Source organism: Oncorhynchus mykiss, chromosome 3 (genome assembly GCF_057628025.1).
Source record: "Oncorhynchus mykiss isolate SJ-2025 chromosome 3, ASM5762802v1, whole genome shotgun sequence".
NCBI lineage: Eukaryota > Metazoa > Chordata > Actinopteri > Salmoniformes > Salmonidae > Oncorhynchus > Oncorhynchus mykiss.
The window spans coordinates 63,393,894-63,419,003 of NC_143024.1; the positions used below are offsets into that span (position 1 = coordinate 63,393,894).

The following is a 25,110-nucleotide window of genomic DNA, read 5'->3' on the forward strand; positions in this document are numbered from 1 at the left end:
TCCTTCTTTCTACTTTACCTTACCCATCCTCCCTCAAGTCATCCAAGAATAGTCTCTGAAAATGTATCTCATTCCACTAGAGGGAGTCCTCTAGTCCAGGGGTTCTTATTAAACTTTTTCAGCCTGGGACCCAAATGAGAAATTCTGTTTTCCTGGGACCCAAGCTTATTAAATATGTGTAAATGTTGGTACATTTTATTACCCTTATGCCTAAAACAAATGGAATATAGAAAAAAAACAAAGACACAATGAAATGAAATAGCCATATAAATAGCTATTCATGTATATTGTTCCCCATTAAAAACACTCTTACATATCTGTCTAGGTTGGAACTGTTGCTGTTAAAATACAATAAATAACTTTAATTCTGAACTGGAATAAACTGATTGACCACATCACACAGATGTATAACAGAACACACACACAGGCTCAGTAACAGTACAGATGAAAAATGATCAGGCTTACTGTAGAAAGTAATGTTGAAAAAAAAAAGTCTAAATTGGAACTGTTGCTGTTAAAATACGATAACTATTTGTTTACGTCTAAATTGGAACTGTTGCTGTTAAAATACGATAACTATTTGTTTACTCTGAACTGGAATACGCTGATAGATCAAATCGCACAGGTTGAAGTTTTCAACAAGCATGTCTATTCTGGACCCAGGTAATGACAGTGTAACACGGAGGTCATGCTCAGTCTTGAGACTGTTTCTGTACTTGTTTTTTAAGTATGCCAGAGTTTACAACCCTGACTCGCATAGGTATGTGGTGCCAAACTGGCCCAGAACATCTACTAATTTCTCAGTCAGGCAGGAGATCACTTCCTGCTGTAGATGAGCAACCCAGACCAGTGTGAGTGTTTGCCTCAAAAAGCTTCTTGCTTCATTATTTTTTTTCCAGTTGAGAATAAACATGAAGACTTGTATTTTAACTGCAACAGTTCCAATCTAGATTTGTTTCCAATAACAAATTATACAGTAATATGTACAGTAGGCCTGGTCGTTTGTTTCCAATAATAAATTATACAGTAATATGTACAGTAGGCCTGATCATTTGTTTCCAATAATAAATTCTACAGTAATATGTACAGTAGACCTGATCATTTGTTTCCAATAATAAATTATACAGTAATATGTACAGTAGATCTGATCATTTGTTTCCAATAATACATTCTACAGTAAAATGTACAGTAGATCTGATCATTTGTTTCCAATAATACATTCTACAGTAAAATGTACAGTAGATCTGATCATTTTGCATCTTTGTCTGTATTTACTGTTACTTATGGTTGCACCATCAGTAGCTTGCTGGATTGCTTTGGATAACGTTAGCTATTAGCTGTGTACAAGGTCTGGGTATTGTTTGAAAGAGAAACTCACATCTACTAGTATGAGAGATAATACTCCCTTATTTCGCTTACCATCACCTGTTATAAAATGACAACAATGCCTTGCTAGCTGACTTACTTTTCCACTGTTGAAGCACTGTTTCCTGGAGCATTATTCCCTGTTCTGCAAGAACTCCCTAGGTTTACCCTCATGCTGTGGATGTTTGGACAGGACAGTGTCGTTTTATTAATTTGTTCGTATTGAGACTCATTACTAAGCACTTCCCCGTACAAAACACATGGTGGGCGCTCCTCGTTATTTCTCAAAGTTTGTATGAAACCAAGAGAGAGAAACGAATTGCCGTATTTGCGTTTCATGACAACTGAGCTCAGTCAGAACTTCTAGTTAGCTTGAGTCCTTTTGATGACAATGGTAAGTGGTGGCGAGTGGGAATGACAAGTCAGTGACTGACAGCGCATCATCTGCTGCTGAACGACAGCGCTGCAACGTGTGGGTCGCGGAATGATCTTCAAGAAAACTGCAGAAAAGAATATCCGGTAAACCACGAAGAACACGGGCATCTCCCACTTGCGCAGCTGCCAAACTGAGCAGAGAACGCTGCTAAGCAGAGAACGCACTGAACAGTGAGCGCAGTTGCACTTGGCCAAATCAATTCCAGTAATAAATTATATAATTATACATTTACTCTGACACGTTGCGACCCACCATTAACAGGTCCGCGACCAACACGTCATTTAAGAAAGGATGCTCTAGTCACCTTGGGAAACAGATTGTAGAGAATTATGTAATAATAGACTCACATACTTTATTTTCATTTCAACCATTTGATGGCTATGATGTAGTAAGTGCTTTGCTAAAGATGCAGGGTCTGATTCACTTAATCCCTTTTTACTGCAGCTCTCTGCCCCACTTATTGCAGAACCGTTGACCTATATCTTTAATTGGACAATTGTTTCTGGTGTTACCCCTAAGATCTGGAAAGTGGCACATGTCCTCCCCTTACATAACAGAGGACATCCTTCTGACTTAGATAACTACCATCAAATCTGAAAATGATCTTGCCTTTCCAAAGATTTTGAATCCCTGGCCAATAACTTGTTGAACTTTTCACTCCATTCTTAATGTGCACCAATCCATGTTTTAGACCTGGACAAAGCGCCTGTTCAGCCGCTACGCTTGTTTTTAGATAATGTTAAATTGCTTAGATCATAAAAATCACTGTGCTGCCTTGTTTATTATATACCTTCCCAAGGCCTTTGACACTGTTGACCATCACACTTCCATTCAAATGTTGATTGAAATATGCCCGGATCAGGCTTCTTGCAAGTGGTTTGAAAATTATCTGTCAGACAGGACACAATGTGTAATTTCTGATGGTGAGAAGTCTAGGTTCCTGGATATTATTAAAGGTGTACCAAAGGGGTCAGTATTGGGACCTGTTCTCCTTGCTATTTAAATAACTAACACTGGCCTATCTGTTAAAAAGTGTAATATGTATCTGTATGCAGACGATACTATTATGTATGCCATTATCCCAACTGTAGACCAGACATTGTTAGAGCTGCAATCTGACTTTGTTGCCTTACAAAAAGCCCTGGTTGGTTAAAAACGTGTACTTAATGTGGGCAAGACAAAATATACACTATATACAGTACAGTCAAATGTTTGGACACCTCATTCAAGGGTTTTTCTTCATTTTTTACTATTTTCTACATTGCAAAATAATAGCGAAGACATCACAACTATGAAAAAACACATATGGAATCATGTAGTAACCAAAGAGGTGTTAAAAAAAGAAAAATATATATTTATATTGGACATTTTCAAAGTAGCCACCATTTTCCTCGATTACAGCTTTGCACACTCTTTCCATTCTCTCAACCAGTTTCATGAGGTAGTCATCTGGAATGCATTTCATTTAACAGGTGTGACTTGTTAAAAGTCAATTTGTGGAATTTCTTTCCTTTTTTAATGCGTTTGAGCCAATAAGTTCGGTTGTGACAAGGTAGGGATGGTATACAGAAGATAGCCCTATTTGGTAAAAGACCAAGTTCATATTATGGCAAAAACAGCTCTAATAAGCAAAGAGAAAGACAGTCCATCATTACTTTAAGACATGAAGGTCAGTCAATCCGTCAAATGTCAAGAACTTTGAAAGCTTCTTCAAGTGCAGTCGCAAAAACCATCAAGTGCTATGATGAAACTGTCTCTTATAAGGACCACCACAGGAAAGGAAGGCCCAGAGTTACCTCTGCTACAGAGGATAAGTTCATTAGAGTTACCAGCCTTAGAAATTGCAGCCCAAATAAATGCTTCACAGAGTTCAAGTAACAGACACATCTCAACATCAACTGTTCAGAAGAGACTGCGTGAATCAGGCCTTCATGGTCAAATTGCTGCAAAGAAACCACTACTAAAGGACACGAATAAGAAAGAAGAGACTTGCTTGGGCCAAGAAACACAAGCAATGGACATTAGACCAGTGGAAATCTGTCCTTTGGTCTGATGAGTCCAAATTTGAGATTTTTGGTTCCAACCGCCATGTCTTTGTGATGATCTCTGCATGTGTGGTTCCCACCATGAAGCATGGAGGAGGATGTGATGATGTGGGGGTGCTTTTCTGGTGACACTGTCAGTGATTTATTTAGAATTCAAGGCACACTTAATCAGCATGGCTAACACAGCATTCTGCAGCGATACGCCATCCCATCTGGTTTGTGCTTAGTGGGACTATCATTTGTTTTTCAACAGGACAATGACCCAACACACCTCCAGGCTGTGTAAGAGAGATTTGACCAAGAAGGGAGTGATGGAGTGCTGCATCAGATGACCTGGTCTCCTTAATCACATTACCTCATCCCAATTGAGTTGGTTTGGGACGAGTTGGACCGCAGAGTGAAGGAAAAGCAGCCAACAAGTGCTCAGCACTCCACCAATCAGACCTTTATGGTAGAGTGGCCAGACGGAAGCCACTCCTCAGTAAAAATCACATGACAGCCTGCTTGCAGTTTGCCAAAAGGCACCTAAAGACTCTCAGACCATGAGAAACAAGATTCTCTGGTCTGATTAAACCAAGATTGAACTCTTTGGCCTGAATGCCAAGCGTCAGCATTGTGGTGCCAGCATCATGTTGCGGGGATGTTTTTCAGCAGCAGGGACTGGGAGACTAGTCAGGATCGAGGGATAGATGAATGGAGCAAAGTCCAGAGAGATCCTTGTTGAAAACTTACTCCAGAGTGCTCAGGACCTCAGACTGGGGCGAAGGTTCTCCTTCAGGACAACGACCCTAAGCACACTGCCAAGACAACGCAGCAGTGTCTTCGGGACAAGTCTCTGAATGTCTTTGAGTGGCCCAGCCAGAGCCGGTACTTGAAACGTAATCGCTGCCTAAGGTGCTTCAACAAAGTACTCAGTAAAGGGTCTGAATACTTATGTAAATGTCATATTTTTTATTTAATTTTTTTTTTTTTTTTGCTTTGTCATTATGGGGTATTGTGTGTAGATTGATGAAGGAAAAAAAATATTGAATCAATTTTAGAATAAGACTGTAACATAACAAAATGTGGAAAAGGTCAAGGGGTCTGAATACTTTCGGAATGCCCAGTAAATGGTTTACTGCTAAGGTTAACACTATGATCACTTATACAATGCAATGTACTGCAATACAATACCATATTCTAACCCAACAATCTCCACAGAAGCGATACAGAACTGTATTAGTTACAAACAAAAACCATGGCTTTTCAACTTCGGAGAGTTTTCTATTCAATCAATCTATTGAGTCAGTCTCTCATGGATTCATTAAACGAACCCAACAAACGGAGAAGAGATGATGGGCGAATTAAAGAAAAGTTTGGAACCCTGATGATGATGCGGTTGGCCGTATTCATCTCTGACCCCTATAACAACACCGTGCTGTGACCCAAGACAACCCTTGACTCCTAAGGTGATGTCTTGACATGATTGTGTGAATGGGGTCTGGGTCAGCCCTTTTGTTGTCTGTGATGGGTCACCAGAAAAAGGAGTAGGAGAGGATTGGAGGGCTGGAGCCGACAACTGATGACATAAGAGCTTTTGTATGGGTGTTTGACAGGGCTTGAACCTCTCACACGGAGCTTTAGTGCAAGCCGTTGAGTGGACACACTGACCTAATTCCCACACCATTCTCTCTATCAGGGGTTTGACATATCATATCATCTTATGGACATCAGACATGTCATATGGACTGTGAGTATTTGTGAGTTGAAAATGTCCATGCCCTAGATCTTGTTGTGTTACTGTACCAACTCAAACAAGCATCCATTGACCCTAAAGACAAATGGTCTATGTCCACCATCACATCAACGCTAAAAACGTGCTTGCAGAAAGTATAATTCATTACCTTCCATAATAAGTAACCATACATTGATATTTCGATCTTAAGCTAGCCCTTTCATGGTCTGTTGACATACATTGCATAACGCAGCGACTGGATATGTAGCAAGCTGTATTACCCAGGCTCAGTGTCATGTCCTTTGGCCTGAGAGGCGTTTTGTCAGCCAGTCTGCTGCGGTAAACGTTGTTGTTATTGATGCCATTGTAGTAAGTCACTGCGCTTTGTGGTGCTGCTCTGTCACATGGCTCTCCAACGCATCCACGAGGAAAAAGATATGCCTCCAAACTGATTACTGAAGCCCTACTGTGTTGCCTGGGCTTTATTTTCACTGACGAACTCATAAATTATAGATCAACTAAATATATTTTACATTGGTTTCTCATTAGCGGTGCTGGGCTTCACACTTAGGCCAGAGTACGATCCATCAAAAGGACAGCCTTTATTTTTGACAGTTGTTATTCCTTGTTTTTCCACTTAACTCGCTCAACAAATCCATTACTATGCAATCACAACATTACCATGTACTGTAATTACAGTGTACCTACACAGCAATAAGAGCAACGTTATGTAAAGTCTTCAACAGGTGTAAGGTAGTGTGTACACTTATTACTATGAAATTATTAACGAGGCACCAGTCCAGTTATTGAACAAAATGGCCTTCTAAGAAGACCCCACTTCTGAGATATTTTCGTAATAACTCTATCAGACTACAATTAGAATAATAGTAATAAATTGATTAATCTAAAGGTATGAATTATTTGATAATCATTTGGAGTTGTTTCCCAGAATAATAATACCAACACAAGTTCTTTATACAATCAACATTTAAAAACACAAATCAAAATATATACAAACATAATGAGAAGGATCATGAAACGGTAGGAAATATATTGAAAGCAAGAAGTAAAGACCTCGAGATTCTGAACGTTACGATGTTGTACTCAATCTGTGAACAAAGTCTGTTGTGGTTTCTTGATTGTTCAGGCCACATGGAGGAGAACAAAGGAAGAAGATGGCTGTGTCCTTTCTGCTTGAGTTGGGTGGTTCCTCCTTCAGGTTGCTCCTTTGGTTCTGAGTTGGTGTCCTCATGCTTGTTGCTCTTCAATGCTGGCTCCTTGCTTGAGTTGCAGTTGTGCTCTAATTGTCTTCTCCTTCTTTCTTAGAAGATGGATAGCTTAAATGTACCGTTCAGGCTGCACAAGCTCTTTAAAGACTAAGTCTCCTTCTGAGATTGTTTAGTGTAATGGGCTCTTCCGTCTCAAATTCTGTACTGGATTACAAGTACTATTCTCTAAAAGGTACTTTCCCTAACTTATCAGTTCACCAGTACTTTGCCAATGAAGGTGAAGGACCAGGCACTGTGGTGAAGGTCCAGGCCCTGTGCCTACTGTACAGGTTTTTCTCCCTCCTTGAGAGAGGTCCAGCTTGAGAGGTCACATGGTATCGCTTGGTATCGCTTGTAGTCTTGTGAGGTCACATAGTATCACACCTAGGTTTGAAGAAACACTTTTATGACCCTTTGTCTTGGAGAGAGAGTATAGATGGATGGAAAATAGTGTGGAAATCTACCAAAAAACTATTAGGCAACAACAAATTCAATCCCTTCTAGACAGTTTCCTGGACAAAATGTTTCACTGTAATAGTGAAGGTGTAAACTTAACAGTAGAAAACCTCAACAGTATATTTTGTGATGGTTCTGTAATGACAGACGCTGGGAGACGAGAAGCAAGTACAGGGTGTGGATATAATAATAAATAGACATGAAACAAAACAAGAACAGTGTCTGGACAGGAGAAACATAACATCAATGCTGACTCAGGAATGAAACTGAGGAAGTCACAGATATAGGGGAGGTACATTTAAAAATATATATATATTTCTCCTTAATTTAACCAGGTAGGCTAGTTGGGAATAAGTTCTCATTTACAACTGCGACCTGGCCAAGATAAAGCAAAGCAGTGCAACACAAACAACAACACAGAGTTACACATGGAATAAAAAAAACATACAGTCAATAACACAATAGACAAGTATATATACAGTGTGTGCAAATGAGGTAAGGCAATAAATAGGCCATAGACTGCATCCAATTTGCTGTGTAGAGTGTTGGAGGCTATTTTGTAAATGACATCAACGAAGTCAAGGATCGGCAGGATATGATGACGTGATGGAGTCCAGGTGAGTCCCATAATTAAACGCAGGTGCGCGTAACGATGGTGGCAGGTGTGCGTAATGATGAGTGAACTGGTGACCTCCACCACCAGAGAGGGGGATTGGGAGCAGACGTGACAATAAAGTAATTGAGAAACCTATCCAACCAAAAACATAGAGACCCAGAAAACCTGAGCCTACGCCTTCACTATGGTGAATCACTAAAACAAAACAGAAATACACTATGGAAAAAGAAGGAACAGCACATCAGAAATCAGCTCAATGTAATTAAAGAATCCATAGAATCTAACCACTTCTGGGAAAACTCTAAAAAAACAACAACATGAAGAGTTATCTATCCAAAACGGAGATCTATGGATATACCACTTCTCCAATCTTTTTGGCTCTATAACAAAGTACAAACAGCAAAAACATATACATGATCAAATACTAGTATTAGAATCAACTATTAAAGACTACCAGAACCCACTGGATTCTCCAATTACATTGAATGAACTACAGGACAAAATACAAACCCTCCAACCCAAAAAGACCTGTGGGGTTGAGGGTATCCTAAATGAAATGATAAAATATACAGACCACAAATTCCAATTGGCTATACTTAAACTCTTTAACAACCTCCTCAGCTCTGGCATATTCCCCAATATGTTTTTTCTTTTTTTTCTTAGGGGTGGATCAGCTTAATATTGCGGAAAGAATATTGGTTCCATCAATGTAATTGTCTGTATCATTTCCAATCCCCCACATATACACATATATACATACACATACCTATATAGACATACATACTTTTTTTTAAAGAATATACCTTTATTATTGTTCCCCCGCAAACCCTACCACCGATCTCCCAATTGGAGTAAACTAATAAACACTTTGGCGTTTACCTTCAATTTATACATCTTAAACACATTTTACAGACACAATCTATTTTACAATATTTGGAAACAGGGACTGATCAACCAAGGACTGGTCACCACAATCCACAAAAGTGGACAGACCACGTATTCACCCTGCACACCCTAATTGAAAAACGAACAAACCAAAACAAAGGCAAAGTCTTATCATTCGTTGTTGATGTCACACCAGCCTTCGATTTGTCTCCCCCTCCTGTCCAGCTCCTGTCCAGCCCTTCACTCATCAACCCCGGACTTGTCTTGTCATCGTTACACACACCTGGTTCCAATCCCCATTCTACCACTGTATATATACTCCCATACACTGCCATTTGTCTTTGTCGGTCATTATACATGTTACTTGTTTTCCTGGGAGGAATCTCTCCTACTATTTCCTGAGTACTTTATATTTTGCACTTTGGGTTTGCCCTGTGCCTTTTTGTGGATGAAGATATATTTGGAGCAGCACAACACCGTTTGGGATTCGTCCCGCTTTGTTCTATGGTGCTTAAATAAATTCAGTAGTTCTAAACCGGCGACTGCCTACTCCTCTCTACACCAGTGACAGTTGACTTCAAAAAAGCTTTTGACTCAATTTGGCATGAGGGCCTGCTATACAAATTGATGGAATGTGGTATACGACGTTATAAAATCCATGTACACAAACAAGTGTGCGGTTAAAATGGGCAAAAAAACCACACATTTCTTTCCACAGGGCTGGGGGGTGAGACAGGGATGCAGCTTAAGCCCCACCCTTTTCAACATATACATTACCAGTCAAAAGTTTGGACACACCTTCTCATTTAAGGGTTTTTCTTTATTTTTACTTCAAAAGGACACCAACAAGACTTGCTTGGGCCAAGAAACACAAGAAACACAATTGACATTATACTGAAGGAAATCTGTCCTTTGGTCTGATGAGTCCAAATGTGAGATTTTTGGTTCCAACCGCCGTGTTTTTGTGAGACGCAGAGTAGATGAACTGAGGATCTCCACATGTGTGGTTCCCACCATGAAGCATGGAGGAGGATGTGTGATGGTGTTGGGGTGCTTTGCTGGTGGCACTGTCAGTGATTTATTTAGAATTCAAGGCACACTTAATCAGCATGGATACCACAGCATTCTGCAGCGATACACCATCCCATCTGATTTGTGCTTACTATCATTTGTGCTTAATATCATTTGTTTTTCAACAGGACAATGACCCAGGCTGTGTAAGAGCTATTTGACCAAGAAGGAGAGTGATTGTGCTGCATCAGATGACCTGGCCTCCACAATCACATGACCTCAACCCAATTGAGATGGTTAGGGATGAGTTGGATTGTAGAGTGAAGGAAAAGCAGAAAACAAGTGCTCAGTATATGTGGGAACTCCTTCAAGACTGTTGGAAAAGGATTCTAGGTGAAGCTGGTTGAGAGAATGCCAAGTGTGCAAAGCTGTCATCAAGGGATATATGTTTTGATTTGTTTAACACTTTTGGTTACTATATTATTCTATATGTGTTATTTCATAATTTTGATGTCTTCACTATTATTCTACAATGAAGAAAAACCCTTGAATGAGTAGGCGTGTCCAAACTTTTGACTGGTACTGTATATCAACGAATTGGCGAGGGCACTAGAACAGTCTGCAGCACCTGGCCTCACCCTACTAGAATCTGAAGTCAAATGTCAACTGTTTGCTGATGATCTGGTGCTTCTGTCCCCAACCAAGGAGGGTCTACAGCAGCACCTAGATCTTCTGCACAGATTCTGACCTGGTCCCTGACAGTAAATATCAGTAAGACAAAAATAATGGTATTCCAAAAAAGGTCCAGTTGCCAGTACCACAAATACAAATTCCATCTAGACACCGTTGCCCTGGAGCACACAAAAAACGGTACATATCTCGGCCTAAACATCAGCGCCACTGTTAACTACCACAAAGCTATGAACGATCTTAGAGACAAGGCAAGAAGGACCTTCTATGCCATCAAAAATAACATTAAATTTGACATACTAATTAGGATCTGGCTAAAAATACTTCAATCAGTTATAGAACCCATTGCCCTTTATGGTTGTGCGGTCTGGGATCCGCTCACCAACCAAGATTTCACAAAATGGGACAAACACCAAATTGAGACTCCACATGCAGAGTTCTGCTAAAATATCCTCTGTGTACAATGTAAAACACCAAATAACGCATGCAGAGCAGAATTAGGCCGATACCCGCTAATTATCAAAATATAGAAAAGAGCCGTTAAATTCTATAACCACCTAAAAGGAAGCGATTCCAGGAGAAGAACCCCCTAAGCAAGCTGGTCCTGGGGCTCTTTTCACAAACACAAACAGACCCCACAGAGCCCCAGGACAGCAACACAATTAGACCCAACCAAATCCTGAGAAAACAAAAAGATAATTACTTGACACATTAGAAGGAATTTACAAAAAACAGAGCAAACTAGAATGCTATTTTGGCCCTAAACAGAGAGTACACAGTGGCAGAATACCTGACCACTGTGACTAACCCAAAATTAAGAAAATATTTGGCTATGTACAGACTCAGTGAGCATAGCCTTGCTATTGAGAAAGGACGCCAAATGCAGACCTGGCTCTCGGGAGAAGACAGGCTATGTGCACACTGCCCACAAAATGAGGTGGAAACTGAGCTACACTTCCTAACCTCCTGACAAATGTATGACCATATTAGAGACACATGTTTCTCTCAGATTAAACAGACCCACAAATAATTAGAAAACAAATCAAATGTTGATAAACTCCCATATCTATTGGGTGAAATACCACAGTGTGCAATCACAGCAGCAAGATTTGAGACCTGTTTCCGCAAGAAAAGTGCACACAGTGAAGAACAAACACCATTGTAAATACATCCTATATTCATGTTTATTTATTTTCCCTTTTGTACTTTAACTATTTGCACATCATTACAACACTGTACATAGACATAATATGACATTTTAAATGTCTTTATTCTTTTGGAACTTTTATAAGTGTAATGTTTACTGTACATTTTTTGTATTGTTTATATCACTTTTGTTTATTATCTATTTCACCTGTATTGACAATGTAAACATGTTTCCCATGCCAATAAAGCCCTTAAAAATTGAAATTGAATTGAGAGAGAGAGAGCTTGGAGGAACTCAGTAGACCATAACAGTTCATTATTAACATTATAGACAGACAGTAAAAGGATGTTCAAGATTGTTCAACATATGACATTAAATCAACATGTCACTAAACAGAGAAATCCAAATGTTAACACAACACTACGTTTTTTTCCCAACATTCCTCATCCAAAAAGTAGGCCAACACCTGCCTGGCTAAATGTCCAGAGGAGGACAAAGAGCATCTATGGTTATCAGGCGTCAGTGGGCAGCAGTGTACATAATGAAAAATGTACATGGCCATCTCATACATATGGCATAATAGTGCTCCTGAAATCCTTGAGGGCATTTCTTGGTTTAGCCAAATATGCCTCTTAGCATAATGGACCTAGAGAGCCACCAGCCAACGAGCAATAAAAACATAAAAATACATATTTCATAGGATGCCCCTATGTACTACCACTTCCACCCAAAACCATTGTCGGATCTCCAGACCAATGTGTGTGCTTTCTTTGTGAGTGACAACACATTACCTTTACTATTTCTTGTTCATTTTCTAATATTTCCTTATTTAAAGCCTATAGGCTACAGCAAAACTAGACAGAACTGGCCTCCTACCTCCACCCTCTCATAATATGTGAGGCTGAGGCAGGCTGAGAATTTGATTAAGCAAACCCGACAAATAAGCAGTGACCCTGAAAATTGGACAGCTTGTGAAAGGCCCATGGACTCTAAAATTCAGTATCGCTGACTTGTCATCAGTGTGTGGTGAGGTAGGAGGAGGGGAGTGGGGTTGAAGTAGTGGGGTGAGTAGGGAGGGAAACATGTGGATATATACTGCTGAGGTACCTGGGACTGAGAATGGAGCTCCAACTATGGGCATCCAGACACCCTCCCCCATCCCATCTCTGGGCTCTGGGCTCTGGGCTCATGATATTGGAAGCAATCCAAGCCTTCAACATGGAGGCATCACATCACATTGTGTTAAGTGACTCTTTCTTTGGAGTAGAACTCATAACCCGATCCAGGTATGTTGTTTGGGATTTTTCTGACAAGAGAGGCTTGCTTGCAGCAAAACCGTAGAAACCCATTTCAAAACACTGACAATATTTATCAAATGTTTGACGATTTTCTATTTGTCCCATCATGCTATTTACAAGTGGATTACAGGGATGTTCTAGAGCTCTTTGCATCCTTTCAATTTGCAGCGCCAATCCCTTCCTGACACTGGCATCTGGCCATAGCGTTAAAAAGGCCACTTGATACACTAATGTGGATGATAGACACAAAGACAAAACAATGACCCTGCCAAAAAACAGAATTAGTAAAAAAGCAAGCCCACATCCAGCCACTCGATAAAATATTACCAAATAAGGCATTTAGTTCAACATGAAGGGCTTTTTTCAGTCACATTTTATTTGGAGTACTGCACTCATTGATAAACCTGTTCCATTCAAAAACCCTAATGCAGTTCACACCTTTCGTTTGAGACTGGACAACGGAGCTGAGTCCTATGTTTGCATCACCAATGAGGTTCTCAATTGCCACGTTATGCAGAATAACAAGTGCAGGACCCTGAATCATGAAATGGTTCTATATTTTGGATAGCATCAGCGAAAAGCATTAAAGCCAATGGTGGGGTGGGACCATAATGACACAGACCCCTTTTAGAAATGTGATGTACAAGAGCCATGGCTGTGTGTATTGGCCATGGGGGAAACTGCCCCACCCAAATGACCCAGATGGGAGACATGATTGGGTAAAAACTGGCTAAGGCTAACGTTTACTTTGGATCGCTGCCCGAATCAAACCATCCCTGCTAACACCAACCAAGCTCTCTCTGTGAGCGTGCATGTCTGTGCTTCTGAATTGCTGTGTTTAGAACAACAGAGCCAGAGAAAGAGAGGGGACGTAGAAAAAGAGAACGTGTGTGTCAGCACATACAGTAACTGCCAAAATAAAGGAAACACTTGAGTAAATGAGGTATACAAAGTATATAGAAAGCAGGTGCTTCAACACAGGTGTGGTTCCAGAGTTAATTAAGCAATCAAAACATCCCATCATGCTTAGGGTCATGTATAAAATGCCCAGTTGCCCATAATGTTGACTAACATTAGCATAAGAAGAGATTACATTTATATTTGAGTAATTTAGCAGACGCTCTTATCCAGAGCGACGTACAGTTAGTGCATTCATCTTAAGATAGCTAGGTGGGTCAACCAAATATCACAGGCATAGAAAGTACATTTTTCCTCAATAACATCAGTAGAGTCAGGACAGAGAAGAGCTTGGACTGGGCTAAGCCGAAGCTGCCCTCCCGCAGGGGTGGGAGAGCCAAGAGACCCGAGGTGGCAGAACGAAGTGCTCAGGTTGGGGTGTAGGGTTTGAGGAAGGGAGGGGCACTTACTCTTGTTGTTTTGTAGGTAAGCACCATGGTCTTGTAGTGCATGCGAGCATTGACTGGAAGCCAGTGGATTGTGCGAAGGAGCGGTGTGACATGAGAGAACTTGGGAAGGCTAAAAACCAGGCGGGCTGCAGCGTTCTGGATAGGTTGCAGGGGTTTGATGGCACAAGCAGGGAGCCCAGCCAACAGCGGGTTGCTGTAGTACAGACGGGAGAGGACAAGTGTCTGGATTAGGATCTGTGTGCCATGGCCCACTTACTTGGGCCATGGACATTAGACCAGTGGAAATCTGTCCTTTGGTCTGATGAGTTCAAATGTAAGATTTTTGGTTTCACCTGCCGTGTCTTTGTGAGATGCAGGGTAGGTGAACGGATGATCTCCGCATGTGTGGTTCCCACCATGAAGCATGGAGGAGGAGGTGTGATAGTGTTGTGGTGCTTTGCCGGTGACACTGTCTGTGATTTATTTCGAAATCAAGGCACACTTAACCAGCATGGCTACCACAGCATTCTGCAGTGATACGCCATCCCATCTGGTTTGCGCTTAGTGGGGCTATCATTTGTTTTTCAACAGGACAATGACCCAACACACCTCCAGGCTGTGTAAGGGCTATTTGACCAAGGAGAGTAATGGAGTGCTCCAACCGATGACCTGGCCTCCACAATCACCCGACCTCAACCCAATTGAGATGGTTTGGAATGAGTTGGACCGCAGAGTGAAGAAAAAGCAGCCAACAAGTGCTCAGCATATGTGGGAACTCTTTCAAGACTGTTGGAAAAGCATTCCAGGCGAAGCTGGTTGAGAAAATGCCAAAAGTGTGCAAAGCTGTCATCAAGGCAAAGGGTGGCTACTTTAAAGAATCTAAAATATATTTTAATTTGTTTAATACTTTTTTGATTACAACATAATATGGACTTGTTATTTTAACAAATAGGGCTACCTTCTGTATACCACCCCTACCTTGTCACAACACAACTGATTGGCTCACATGCATTAGGAAGGAAAGAAATTCCACAAATTAACAAGGCACACCTATTCATTGAAATGCATTCCAGCTGACTACCTCATTAAGCTGGTTGAGAGAATGCCAAGTGTGTACAAAGATGTCATCAAGGCAAAGGGTGGCTACTTTGAAGAATACATTTTTTAAAACACTTTTTTGGTTGCTACATGTTTCCTTATGTGTTATTTCATAGTTTTGATGTCTTCACTATTATTCTACAATATATAAAAAAGTAAAAATAAAGAAAAACCTTTAAATGAGTAGGTGTCAAAACTTTTGACTAGTACTGTACATTGGTGTGCATATGTCTGTGTGTTAATTATTCTAGCACTGTGTGAATGGCCTCTTTTTCTGAATGTCTGGGAGCAAATATAGAACATTTCAACTCCCTCGGCCTCGACACACTGCAGTGTATGAACACGCGATGCACACAGCCCCGCACCCACTGATATACACATGGATGCACAAAACACACACAAGTTAACAAGAACATGCGGTGGCTAATGCAGGCAGTAAGCACGAAACCCTGCACTGCCTATTTGTCTCTGAGTTCTGATAACATGTTCACATATTTAGAGGTAGGGGCTGGTGGAGCGGTCATTGCCTATTGTCCATGCCTTCCCTTCGGTGCACAGCATTCCACAATGCACCAGGCCACATGACAGACTGGGGGATGGGGGTTGGCTTAGCTCGGGAAGAAGGGGATGAGGGGGAGGAGGGGAAAGAGAGGGATGAAGGGATCACCCACTGCAGATCATGGAACCCGGAAAGAGAGAGAGCTCTGCCTTTTTCTCATCTGAGTGCAGAGGATGGACAGAGAAGGGGGAGGGGCTGGAGGGGGGAAGGGAGGTATGGGGGTCCTTGAAAAAGCCTCTGTGATCTGAACTGAACAACCCCAATGAGTATCATGACATGTCACAAGACTTTTACAACAGGCATGCAGCTTATGTAACAAATCTGCATCCAAATACTACAACGACTTGTGACTATTTCCAGCTTGTTCACAGGATTTGGATACATGCCTTGTCACAGTGGCAGTATATATAGAATATTCATTACACTAAAGGTTGTTTACACAATTATGACTTGGCATTATTCACGGAGTGTACAAAACATAAGAAACACCTGCTCTTTCCATGACATAGACTGACCAGGTGAATCCGGGAGAAAGCTATGATCCCTTATTGATGTCACCTGTTAAATCAACTTCAATCAGTGTAGATGAAGGGGAGGAGGCAGGTTAAAGAAAGGTTTCTAAGCCTTGAGACAATTGAGACATGGATTGTGTATGTGTGACATTCAGAAGGTCAATGGGCAAGACAAAAGATTTAAGTGCCTTTGAACGGGGTATGGTAGAAGGTGCAAGGCGCACCAGTTTGAGTGTGAGAACTGCAACGCTGCTGGGTTTTTCACGGCGATCAGTTTCTTGTGTGTATCAGGAATGGTCCACCACCCAAAGGATATCCAGTCAACTTGACACAACTGGGGAACGGATTAGAAGTCACCCTGGCCCACCAATGTGGAATGCTTTCGACACCTTGTAGCAAAAGGGGGTGCAACTTAATACTAGGAAAGTGTTCCTTTTTGCACACCCTGTGTATAATGGCATTATGTTGACACATTTCAGTGCAGATGTAGCCTATAGAGACATGTGAAGCAAAGGTAAAGCACTGACTAAATCCATTTGATTTGATTGATGTATATTTAACCCCATGTCATGTTTCACACAAGAGCAACTCCACATTTACATTCAACATACAACAGCATACAACCATAGAATTAGAATTAGTCTAACCACAAATTGTAATCGTAAACATACAACACAGCCATACCATTGTCATGGGGGATATTGCACTACATTATTTATTTTCTATATCTATGTCCTGATCAATGAAGAGTTGTATAACACGTGTGTCCTAGGTCTGCATGTCCATGTTATTTTGTATTGCTGCCTGTGCCTATTTATATACTAAAGCCATTCTAAGCTTGCCTTTACATTGGATATAATCAGTGGCGTAAAATACTTAAGTACAAATACTTTCAAGTACTACTTAAGTCGTTTTTTTAGGTATCTGTATTTTACTATTTACATTTTTGACAACTACTACTTTATACTTTTTTAAAACCTTTATTTAACTAGACAAGTCAGTTTAAGAACAAATTATTATTTACAATAACAGCCTACTCCAGCCAAACCCAGACGACGCTGGGCCAAATGTGCGCCATCCTATGGGACTCCCAATCACGTCCGGATGTGTCACACCCTGACCATAGTTTGCTTTGTATGTTTCTATGTTTTGGTTGGTCAGGGTGTGATCTGAGTGGGCATTCTATGTTACATGTCTAGTTTGTCCAGTTCTATGTTCGGCCTGATATGGTTCTCAATCAGAGGCAGGTGTTCGTCATTGTCTCTGATTGGGAACCATATTTAGGTAGCCTGGTTTTCACTGTGTGTTTGTGGGTGATTGTTCCTGTCTATGTGTTTTCACCAGATAGGGCTGTTTAGGTTTTCGTTACGTTCATTACGGTCTTTATTTTGTAGTGTTTGTATTGATTCGTGTTTTACGTTTGTTTATTAAAACATGGATCGCAATCTACACGCTGCATTTTGGTCCGACTCTCCTTCTCACCAAGAAAACCGTTACAGAATCACCCACCCCAAAAGGACCAAGCGGTGTGTCAACAGGCAGCAGCAGCAAGAGAAGGAACAGAGGCAGGAGCAGCAGCAGCAGTGGGAGAGGCTGCATTACTTGGAGAAATGGACTTGGGAGGACGATTTGGACGGTAAAGGACCCTGGGCACAGCCTGGAGAATATCGCCGCCCCAAAGAGGAACTGGAGGCGGCGAAAGCAGAGAGGCACTGGTATGAGGAGGCAGCACGGCGACGCGGATGGAAGTCTGAGAGGCAGCCCCAAAAATTTCTTGGGGGGGGGGGCTAACAGGGAGTATGGCTACGCCAGGTAGGAGACCTGCGCAAACTCCCTGTGCTTACCGGGGGGCTAGAGAGACCGGACAGGCACCGTGTTATGCAGTGGTGCGCACGGTGTCTCCAGTGCGGGTGCATAGCCCGGTGCGGTATATTCCAGCTCCGCGTGTCGGCCGGGCTAGATTGAGCGTCGAGCCTAATGCCATGAAGCCGACTCTACGCATCTGGTCTCCTTGGGCCGGCTTACATGGCACCAGCTTTGCGCTCGGTGTCTCCGGTTCGCCTGCATAGCCCAGTGCGGGCTATTCCACCTCGCCGCACTGGCAGGGCGACCGTGAGCATTCAACCAGGTAAGGTTGGGCAGGCTCGGTGCTCAAGAGCTCCAGTGCGCCTGCACGGTCCGGTCTTTCCAGTACCACCTCCACACCCCAGCCCTCCGGTAGCAGCTCCCCGCACCAGGCTTCCTGTGCGTGTCTTCGGCCCAGTACCACCAGTGCCAGCACCACGCATCAGGCCTACAGTGCGCCTCGCCTGTTCAGCGCTGCCAGAGCCTTCCTCCTCTCCAGCGCTGCTGGAGTCTCCCACCTGTTTAGCGCTGCCAGAGTCTTCCGCCTTTACAGCGCTGCCGGAGTCTCCCGCCTGTTCAGAACTGCCAGTCTGCATGGAGCTGCCAGTCTGCATGGAGCTGCCAGTCTGCATGGAGCTGCCAGTCTGCATGGAGCTGCCAGAGCTGCCAGTCTGCCGCCGACGCTGCCAGTCTGCAAGGAGCCGCCAGTCTGCAAGGAGCCGCCAGAGCTGCCAGTCTGTATGGAGCAGCCAGAGCTGCCAGTCAGCATGAAGCAGCCAGAGCCGCCAGTCAGCATGAAGCAGCCAGGGCGGTCAGTTAGCATGGAGCATGGAGCAGCCAGTCAGCATGGAGCAGCCAGTCAGCATGGAGCAGCCAGCATGGAGCAGCCAGCCAGCATGGAGCAGCCAGCCAGCATGGAGCAGCCAGTCAGCATGGAGCAGCCAGAGTTGCCAGTCAGCATGGAGCAGCCAGATCTGCCAGTCAACCAGACTCTTCCAGATCCGCCAGTCAACCAGACTCTTCCAGATCCGCCAGTCAACCAGACTCTTCCAGATCTGCCAGTCAACCAGACTCTTCCAGATCCGCCAGTCAACCAGACTCTTCCAGATCCGCCAGTCAACCAGACTCTTCCAGATCCGCCAGTCAACCAGACTCTTCCAGATCCGCCAGTCAACCAGACTCTTCCAGATCCGCCAGTCAACCAGACTCTTCCAGATCCGCCAGTCAACCAGACTCTTCCAGATCCGCCAGTCAACCAGACTCTTCCAGATCCGCCAGCCAGCCAGGATCTGCTAGATCCAACTACCTGCCTGGGCTTCCTCTCAGTGCTGAGCTGCCCTTCTGTCCCGAGCTGCCCTTCTGTCCCGAGCTGCCCTTCTGTCCCGAGCTGCCCATCTGTCCCGAGCTGCCCATCTGTCCCGAGCTGCCCTTCTGTCCCGAGCTGCCCCTCTGTCCCGAGCTGCCCCTCTGTCCCGAGCTGCCCCTCTGTCCCGAGCTGTCATTAAGGAGGGTAACCTATCTAGGGACGCTAAGGAGGTGGTGGGGGGGGGGGGGGGTGTACTGTCACACCCTGACCATAGTTTGCTTTGTATGTTTCTATGTTTTGGTTGGTCAGGGTGTGATCTGAGTGGGCATTCTATGTTACATGTCTAGTTTGTCTAGTTCTATGTTCGGCCTGATATGGTTCTCAATCAGAGGCAGGTGTTCGTCATTGTCTCTGATTGGGAATCATATTTAGGTAGCCTGGTTTTCACTGTTTGTGGGTGATTGTTCCTGTCTGTGTTTTCACCAGATAGGGCTGTTTAGGTTTTCGTTACGTTCTTTATTTTGTAGTGTTTGTATTGATTCGTGTTTTACGTTTGTTTATTAAAACATGGATCGCAATCTACACGCTGCATTTTGGTCCGACTCTCCTTCTCACCAAGAAAACCGTTACAGGATGTGATACAGCCTGGATTCAAACCAGGTACTATGGTGATGCTTCTTGCACTGAGATGCAGTGCCTTAGACCGTTGAGCCACTCGGGAGCTCTAAAGAAATTCCTAAAGAGAATTTTTTTAATTCAATTGTCCCGTCTGGTTTGCATAATATAATCAATTCGAAATGATTTATACTTTTACTTTTGATACGTAAGTATATATTTTAAACCAGATACTTTTACTCAAGTTGTATTTAACTGGGAGACTTTCACTTTTATGTGAGTCATTTGCTATTGAGGTGTCTTTACTTTTACTCAAGTATGACAATTGGGTACTTTTTCCACCACTGGATATAATGGCACACCTACATGGAAACGTGTGAATAATTAATTTGACTGATTTCCTTATTTGAACTGTAATTCAGTCAAATCTTTGTTGCGAGTTGTGTTTATATTTTTGTTCAGCATATGTTGAACCAAAGGCTAATGGTGCCTTAAAAGCAGGGTTGGGGAGTAACTGATTTCATGTAATCTGATTAAATATTTTGTGAAACTGTAATCAGTTACGTTACCAGTTAACTTATTGTAATCAAATTATAGATACTTTTGAAAAACTAGATTACTTCTTGGATTACTTTTAAATTTGATGTTTGCAAAAACTTCAAATTTGATTTGTTACATGGTGTAGACCTTACAGTGAAATGCTTACATTATGATACCTTACTGTTTTCTCAATGACATTCAACTCAGCATTAAGTTTAAGTTTCTTCCAACTAAGCGAGTCTGACCACAAGCCCGAGACCATTATGATGACACACCAAATGCATTTGATGGATCCTTTTTGTCTTCTAATGCCTCTTGGGGGGAATCAAAGTAATCCGATTATGTTACTAGTAACTGTAACCGATTACATTTAGAATGTAACCTACCCAACCCTGTTGACAAATGTTTTAATTCTAGACCTGAGATGACATTCGGGAGTAAGGCCTTTAACATCAAGGAAAACATGTTCCTATGGTGACAATAGCAATGATCTTAGTAATAAGAACACTTTTCTTATCACTTAATTGAGTCGTTCAAGAAAGACCCTTGTTGGGATATTCTTACTAAACCGTTTTTTTCCCTATTCTCTGTGGTGAAAGATAAGAGAATGAAACAAGATTTTAAAACTAGTGGTTGAGCTGTGATGCATGGAGCAAAAGTTGTTTGCTAATTCCAGTATTAGTCTGAACATGCTGGCGAACATCCCTCCAAAGCAAACAGAATCCTTTCAGAATCCACAGGGATTATTCATTCTAATCTCAATCTATATTTACAGCATATGCCAAAAGTTTTAGTGCACTACAATCATAACAACCATACTCCTATAATAGTATCACTGGATTACATCTGTTATCCTAAACAATGGACCTGCACATCCCCCACTCGTTTTAAGATGCAGCTTTTGATAAGAAACGAAAAATATGGACTTGTTGAGTTGCGTAAATTGATTTATGAGCATTAAAGTAGGCCATGATGCCAACAATGTACTGAAAGAAGAACAACATTAAACATCAGCACAGCTGTCCCATTTGCACATAGTGGCCATTAGGCCTAACTCCTCAATTTTGTTGATAGAATCAAACTATCAAGACATTTTATCAGGGTGTTCTCAGAATCAGACGCTCTGAAGTAACCTCTGGGTAAAACTACTACTTAGATAGCTTCACACCAAAAAACACATGACTCCATTGAAGGGGACTGGGTCAGATGTAATATGGCGCCGGAGCAGAAGGCAGATGTTTTACATGCCCCCAACCGATTGTGTTTTTTTTGTTCGCTTATCTGCGTTGTTTGTAACTTGTTTTTTTACTATTTTTGTACATAATGTTGCCGCTACTGTCTCCTATGACCAAAAATAACTTCTAGACATCAGGACTGCGATTACTCACCACGGACTAGCAGAATCCTTTTTCTTCTTTCACGACTCTGACGAGCCCGAGGCGGAGGATATACAGCTCCCTCGGGAACAGGCCCCGACCCCAGTGATCTGCGTGAAGAGGATGCGGAGAAAGAGAGGCCGGAGGGCGGGCTGCCTTCTGAGAAGTCAGAGGCGATCGAATAAACCCCCACTCCCCTCAATTCTGCTAGCAAACATGCAATCTTTGGACAATAAAATGGACGAGTTACGCGGAAGATGAAACTACCAACGGGATATTAAAAACTGTAACATCTTATGCTTCACGGAGTCGTGGCTTAATGACAACAATTGCAACATACATAAACATGCTGTTTATACGATGTACCGGCAGGATAGAACAGCGGCTTCTGGTAAGACAAGGGGCGGTGGTCTATGTATTTTTGTAAACAACAGCTGGTACACGATATCTAAGGTAGTCTCGAGCTATTGTTCGCCGGAGGTATTGTTTCTCATAATAAGCTGCAGACCACATTACCTACATGTACGAGGGAATTTTCATCAATATTCTTTGTAACTGTTTACATACCACCACAGTCAGAGGCTGGCACTAAGATAGCATTTAATGAGCTGTATTCCGCCATAAGCAAACAAGAAAACGCTCACCCAGAGGCAGGTGCTCCTAGTAGCCGGGGATTTTGATGCAGGGAAACTTAAATCAGTTTTACCATATTTCTATCAGCATGTTAAACGTGCAACCAGAGGGAAAAGAACTCTGGACCACCTATACTTCACACACAGAGATGCATACAAAGCTCTCCCTCACCCTCCATTTGGCAAATCTGACCATAATTCCATCCTCCTGATTCCTGCTTGCAAGCAAAACTTAAAGCCGGAAGAACCAGTTACTAGATCAATAAAAAAGTGGTCAGATGAAGCAGATGCTAAGCTACAGGACTGTTTCGCTAGCACAGGCTGGAATATGTTCTGGGATTCCTCCAATGACAGTGAGGAGTACACCACATCTGTCAATGGCTTCATCAATAAGTGCATTGATGACGTCGTCCCCACATTGACCGTACATACATACCCCAACCAGAAGCCATGGATTACAGGCACTGAGCTAAAGACTAGAGCTGCAACTTTCAAGGAGCAGGACTGTAACCCGGGAGCTTATACAAAAACCCGCTATGCCCTCCGACGAACCATCAAACAGGCAAAGCATCAATTCAGGATTAAGATCGAGTCGTACTACACCGGCTCTGACGCTCGTCGGATGTGGCAGGGCCTGCAAACGATTACAGACTACAAAGGGGAGCATAGCCGAGAGCTGCCCAATGACACAAGCCTACCGGAAGAGCTAAACACGCTGACCAACTAGCTAAGTGTCTTCACTGACATTTTCAACCTCTCCCTGTCAGAGTCTGTAACACATCAACATGTTTTAAGCAGAACACCATAGTGCCTGTGCCCAAGAACACTAAGGTAACCTGTCTAAATGACTACCGACCCTTAGCACTCACGTCTGTAGCCATGAAGTGCTTTGAAAGGCTGGTCATGGCTCACATCAATACCATCATCCCAGAAACCCTACCCACTCCAATTTGCATACCGCCCCAACAGATCCACAGATGATGCAGTCTCTATTGCTCTCCACATTCTCCACACACTTTCCCACCTGGACAAAAGGAACACCTATGTGAGAATGCTATTCATTGACTACAGCTCAGCGTTCAACACCATATTGCCCTCAAAGCTCACCAATAAGCCCAGGACCCTGGGACTAAACACCTCCCTCTGCAACTGGATCCTGGACTTCCTGACGGGCCGTCCCCAGGCGGTAAGGGTAGGTAACAACACATCTGCCACGCTGATCCTCAACACAGGGGCCTCTCAGAGGCACGTGCTCAGCCCCCTCTATTTGCACCCCCCCCCCCCCCCTCTCCACACCACTGCCACTCTCTGTTGTCATCTATGACTAGGTCACTTTAATTAACTCTACCTCCATGTACATACTACCTCAACTAACCGGTGCCACCGCACATTGACTCTGTACCCCCCTGTATATATTGTTATGTTATTTTTTACAGCCACTCTTAATTACTTGATACTTTTATCTCTTATTCTTATCCATATTTTTTTAAACTGCACTGTTGGTTAGGGGCTCGTAAGTAAGCATTTCACTGTAAGGTTTACCTGTTGTACCTGTTGTATTCGGCGCATGTGACCAATACAATTTGATTTGATTTGATCAGCTACCTAAGGATGAGGAAGTTCCGCAACAGAAAGCAAATTAACAGAGGGAAGGATGAAAATAAAGGGCAATCCTGCCTCCTGGTTTAGTTGCAAGTAAACTCAGCTTTTCCAGGAATCCCTTGAGTGCTCTTATTGGATAAGTTAAGTTATCTGAGGGCCTGGCCACTTTCCGCCTCGCAGGAGAAACGCGTGGTGACATGGTGGCCCTTTTCACCCCTCCGTCTTTACAACAAAACAACTCACAATAGAAGGGCCATACCTCGCTCCCAGGGGGCCCCTGGGCATCTTTGTTGGAACAACGGAACGAAAGAAAAGGTGGTTGTTACAAATTTAGGGCAAGTGTATTTTCATTGTGTTGTACTTATGTGAAATAGTGTCACACAAAACATGGATGTCTATTTATAATGCTGGAGGTTGATGCACTTGGGTTTGTGTCAACAGTTATTCAGCCTTCCAGTTCCGTCTTCTAATTATACCTTCTAAATGAAGGGCTTTCACATTTACACCACCCAAAATATTATGAGTGCATTTGATTTGTGTACTCATTTTTGTTCCTCATCTGACTGCCAGGCTGGACGAAGAGTGGCACCGTGCTACAGTACAGCGAGCCAGAGAGAAACACAACTGGAGCTTGGCTTGTCTGTGGTTGTTAGTGTGGGGACCTCCATCACAGCGGGAGTGGTCCATTAACAGAGGTAACACTGACAACATATTAGAGTCCAGAGCCAGAGCTCCGAGAGGGCTTCTT

The 25,110-nt window shown here is 42.7% G+C and overlaps 1 protein-coding gene across 1 annotated transcript in view; it reads right to left on the bottom strand.

Moving 5' to 3' along the window:
- The window catches only part of LOC110520172 (aryl hydrocarbon receptor), a 50,294-nt gene that overhangs the window by 17,298 nt on the left and 7,886 nt on the right, over positions 1-25,110 (bottom strand). The gene's annotated exons all lie outside the window — the stretch shown is intronic.